Consider the following 6,000-nt stretch of genomic DNA (forward strand, 5'->3'; position numbering starts at 1 on the left):
TCAAGTTGGTCCTTGGTTCTAAATGGATAAAAGGACCAGAGAGAAAATGGGATGTTTCATTTTGGTGCTTGTTTGGGATTTTATATATATATAAACCTCCAGTAAATAAACCTCTGAATGAAAAATTGATGCAGGTTTTATTTTTTTACCTTTCTCCCCTTATCAGAAATGCACTGAGCCTTATCTCACTGAATATATTCCCTGATCTTGGCTATTCATTAAAAGTAATAGAACAGCTAAATGACTTTGGGACGCAGTAACTCCAACATATTTTGTTTAGTTTCTTCAATAAATCATATTGACAGAGGTTCCTTTATTTTGCTATTGTGTCACTGTAAAAGAATGAACTATATTTTGAAAATTTCCATCCCTGTTGCTTAAGCTCTGCTCTACTAAGTTTAATACCCTGACAATTCCAGCCATAATTTACTCCTTGGAACAGGTCATTAAGTACGCATTGCTGCTTTAGACTTCTTCTTTGATCCATTGCCTTTTATAAAATATAGAAAGTGTCTAAATAGCCTCCATAGAACGAATTTTCTTTTAGGTTGGTATTTAACTATGAATCATAAGACATAATTCACTCACCCATCCAGAAACATTTCTAGCACCACACAGACACGTTGCTTTCATTCTCCAAAAGCCATATGGCACTTCATCATTTGCCACAGTGGACTGATTCAGAAATAATCAGGTTAATCAAATTACCATAGCTAAGTGAGCAGATACGCTGGGAAAGCAGGGAGTGTCCTCTGTGGTACCTGGATAATACAACTGCTCCGTGGCAGCTCTCCAGGGATTGTCAGAGGCACTTCCAGGAGCTGCTGGGATTTGCTGTGTGAAACTGCCAGGGCAGCTGGGCTGGGGATGCATCACAGAGCTGTAAGCTGCTCCCTTGGGCAGAGCAAAGGAGCTGAGAACACCCCGGGGAATGGTCACAGCACATCTCCAGGGAGGAAATGTCATCCTTTTCCTCCAGAGATCTGCATTCAATCACCAAGAAGTAAGAATATTTATGAATTAAATAATCGTGTTGCAATTATGGGATCACTCCTGCCACTTCCTGAAACATTCGCCTTCAGAGCATCCCTTTGGGGTCTATTAAATTACCTGAAGTGTTTGCAGGACCCTGCACAGAGAAAGCATCTATTTCTGCAGTGTTAATGGATCAAATTGCATTATCCTTATTGCATTGATATTATCTCTCTCGAACAGGCCAGTTTCAAATAACAGCACTTAAACTGTCTTGAGGGATAAAGAGTTTTTGAGTTCAGAGAGATTTTACTGAAAGACCAGTGTTGTCTATAAATACATATATGGTAACTGCACAGGTAATTTCATCCTCCTAATGTATAGAAAAATTTTGTTATCTATCATCCAAATAATCTATCAATCTTCACCCTCCACTTCTAGTTTATCCATTTTTCATGTTTGTTTTTTTCAAAGATATTAATCATTTCAACCTATTTATAAAAGTAATGTATTTACATGTCTAGACATCTGAATATTCAAGCTCCATTTCTCATTCCATGCGGCAAAAATTGATTAGCCGTACCTAGAGAAAATTTGTCAGAGAGTAACTGCCAATATTAACATCTGCCAGCCAATCTTCTTTATAATCAGCAGTAAAAAGAAGTGATTTTGCCTCTTGGGAGAGCTTTCATAGTTTCCTGTCTCAATTTACAGTTTGTAACTCTCAGGGGTGTGAATATAAATAATATTTCAATTCTCCATAGCTTCATCTATCAAATGTTTAAAGTGATGACAGGACCCGAGTAACAAAACTCTGGGACAATGACATCCCCAGGCTCTGTTAAGAGAAAAAACCACAGAGTCAGCTTAAAAGATCTGTGGTCTGAAATGAACTCTGGCAGTAGGACTGACCCAAGGTGTGCAGGGTGATAATAAAGAAAAGATCAGTGCAAATACAGAAACAGCTCTCGTGTCTCAGTGAAAACAATGTCAGATCTCAGCAGCGTCTGCAGCTCAGGGTCTGCACACTTCAAACAGCCAACAAACAAACAGAGTGTTACAGCTGAGATATCAAACCCACAGGGACCTGCTAGATGCCAGTTCCTATTAATTTTAATGGGCATCTAGCAGCCAGATTCCTTGGGATGGTTGGAGATTGAGCACAATAAAAGCATTAATAAATGCTTGTATTCCCCCATCCTTATTCACAATAGTGGGGACTTCTGATGTGGAAACTAAACCCAGAATCTGGTCAAAGGGAGTGTGCCCAGGGACTATCCAGAAGAGTTCTGGGGATGCCTTGTTGTGCCATGGGCACCTTGTGTATTCTAATCATGGCATCATTCCTTTCCCTGTGCTGGGAATAAGAACTGGATAAAAGCTGATCCCTTTTTCTGGAGCATTCCTGAGCCCATGGCAACACTTGGAAGCACCTCCAGGCAGGTCTCAGTGCCCAGGATGGTGGGGTTGCACCATCTTCCCCCTTTAATACCATGAGTGCTGGACTATTCACCAGGAAATTTGATCTCTAAATTGAAAAGATTATTTCAGAATTCAAATTGATGTCTCAAATGGTACTTGACAAAATTAATGACAACCTATTTAAAGACTGCATCTGCAGTGCTTAAAGCAACTAGCTTTAAATTTGTTTACAAAAGAACATTAGAAATGTTTCACTTTTTGTATGAATTTTCTGCTGTACCATTCAATAGAAGAGCAAAAATCTTGAAGTAGTTATTAGCCATGTACAGTATTTATTAAGAAAATATGGGAGACAAATTTGTCTTCCTTAGTTATTTTGCATTGCCTGAAAAGAATTTTTCATCAGATTTTAATTCAGATTATAGCAAATAATCAGTGAATCACAAGAGAGAGAATTTTCATTTGCTGTAAAGTATATTTGCTACCACTGTAATGCACACCAATCAGAAAGGTAGAAAACAAGTGAAATGACTGAACCCTCCATAAAGTAGAATAGCTTGTAGACCAGCCATCCCCATCAGAATGTGACTGAGCAAACATCTCCTCACAAAGAGTTGTAAATTAACAGAGCCTCATTGCCCACAGTGCAGCCAGCCAGATTTACAGCAGCATCTGTCTCTCTGTACTTGGAGACTAAGCAATTATTTTATTCCTCAGCACTTTTTTCTCAGAGACAAAAGGCTATCTTTCTACTTGCCCTCCTCAGATTTTTTTAAGCAGCCTGTTGGTAGGTTATTTGAAAAGCCAACAACTGCCTGATCTGTTCTCAATATAATTTCATCATCTGTATTTTGACTTGGAAATGTGTGCACCAAGACTGAAATTATTTTGCTCCCATAGGGGTAACACTCTATTTGAAGTGCCCATTAACTAATCCTAAACAGTGGTGGGAAATCAGTGCAAATACATGTGACATCTACATGAATACCAAGTGAATTCATAAAGATTACTGTTGAATGCAAAATTATTCCACTATAGAAGGGATACTTGAAAGAAAAAGTTGCTGAAATAAGGAGCTATTCATAACAAAATGTGTCATTCAGCAATACTTCTTTTATATTATGTGGTCTATTTATTTGTGTGCATTTCTGTCCTGTATCCAGCTTTTGAGGGCTTAAATTTCATCTGGTAAAACTAAGTCCATGATTTCTATTAAATTTTGGATTTGGGATTAAATTTTTTCTTGCCATATCCGATGCTCTCTGAATATTCACCCCATTACCTCACAGGCTGTAGGGAAGGTAGAGCTTCAACCCCCAAATTTAACACTATCAGCAGTACTCAGGAAGAGAGGAAAACAAATTTGTACACCACCTTCAATGGACAGGGTTCTGAGGGCAATTGAATCCTGAGTGCAAAATCCAGAATACAATATGCAACATGGTAAAATGCAGATTTATAATTACAGTGAGACCAGAATTGCTGTAATCTAGACATGCTCAGAATGATGAAACACATTTAAAATCTGCATTGTTATTATCTGCTAACCCAATTTCCTACACGAGTTGATTTTCCAGTCAATTTCTCTGAGTTAAAATGACTAGGATGGAGTACTTTAGAGATTCACTCACATTTATTCCAATATTTATGTACAAATACAATCAGTTCTTATCTCTAAAATTTTAAGTTATGTCCCACACTCATTCTTTCGTATTCTCAACCCCAGTACAACCTCACAGTGCATTCTTCCAAAATATAAGCTGATGTATTGATGTCATTTCTTCATTCTAGACACCCTGAGATGATAATGATGAAGAGAGTAAGTAGAGCTGAAGCTCATAAAATTACAGGAAAAGGGCTTTTATGGAAGGTTAATTTATGCTGGCATCATCTAGGGTAAAGACAAAGTCTTTTTTGCAGTGTCTGCACACTAGGAGCAAAGGGAGGTCCCAATTCAAGATCAGGAAACAACATCCTACAACAGCATAATACAAATGATCTTCAAAGTCACATTAAGAGCTGGACTGAGAACAATTGATGGGTTTGTTCTGTTATGGAACAGAAGTAATTTTGTCTTTACTCCTTAGTTAACTGAGGAGGTAGAAGCTAAATATTTTACTTGATTGAAACCTACAGAAATCAAACTGTGGCTAAAAACAATTATGCAAAATTGCTTTAAATTTTGTTCAAGAGTTAGACTAAAAGAAGAGCAATTGACCAATATTTTCAAATATTCTACATCTGCATGATCCTACAGGCTCTGAGGGCTCAGGTTTTTTATTATTTAATACCTATTCAAGGAGAAATGGAAGCAGAGCACACCGCCCTGTGCAGAACAGAGCTCTTCTGGAAGCAATCAGGGAAAATAGGGTTGGGTGTAATTCCCATTCCTGCTGCCCTCCAAGCAGCAGCACAGGCACCCATCCTTTAGATTCCTTCCTGTGAGGGCAGGACAAGGTTTGTGGACTCCTCATCCAAATCAGTATCTCATAATTACAGTAATGTAAAGGTGAAAGCCATTACTGAGACCTCCAAATTCAAATACCTGCTTGACATATCATTTTTAAAGCTCTATTGCAGCTGAGTTCTGCATGGTTTATGAGGTGCCTGCAATGTGGAACCACCAGACACCCTAAAAATGGCTTTCTTCCCCTTAGCTCAGTGTTAGGGGTATGGGGTTTGTGTGTAGCAAATATAAAAATGTTCATGCTTGTCCTCATTCCCTGCTGAGGGAGATGTGGGCTTCACACACAACACCCTGGATGTTTATTTATTTACTTCCCAAATATTTGAACTGCTGTGCTCTGGCTGTCCTGGATTAAAGCTGGGACTGATGTGTTTTGTCAGCAATCTGCACAACGATCTGGGTGCAGCTCCAGCCTTGGCAATTCTGGGACAAGGTGAAGCCCCAGGAAATGCAGGATGCCATTGCACACAGAGTGTTGGATCCAGCTTTTCAAAACCCAGATCCCCTTCAACAAAAATTCAGAGCATATTGTGGCTTTCCTTTGCCTATTGTATTACACCCCCGCTTGTGAAAAGGAAGTAAAATTATTTTCCTGCTGCATTTTTTATGGGGTAAAACATCTTTATAGGCGTTGTTGTGATAAAGTGTTTAGTTAACATTCCAAGCAGCTTTTAGGAGAACAATATGTATGCTTTAAATCCTTCTTCAGCTTAGCATGTAGGCATTGTCATCTGTTAATATCTGTTAGTGCATTATTTTTATTTTTCTTCAGCATTATTTTTATTTTTCTTCAGCATTTAATCCTACAATAGATTTTTGTGTGGGGAGTCATGGGGGTGATGGTGTCCCAAAAATACTTTATTTAATTTGGTATTCTACATGGTTGATTTTTCTGAAGGTGGATTTTATCCCCTAATCCTCTTCCAAGGCAGGAGTAGCCATGAGAACAGAGCCCTGGGGCTGCACTTTCTGCAGTGTCTCTCCTCTGAATCCAGAAGAAAAGTTCTGGCAGTAAAGATTTCCATGGCTTGAGTTACCTGGCAGCTGGAGCTCCCTCTGTAACCCTAATCATGGCTAGAAACAATGGGATTATCCACCCCTGGATGTGACTCTACATCATTTTAAGCAGTTTCCAATCC

This window comes from Taeniopygia guttata, chromosome 20, assembly GCF_048771995.1.
Source record: "Taeniopygia guttata chromosome 20, bTaeGut7.mat, whole genome shotgun sequence".
Lineage (NCBI taxonomy): Eukaryota > Metazoa > Chordata > Aves > Passeriformes > Estrildidae > Taeniopygia > Taeniopygia guttata.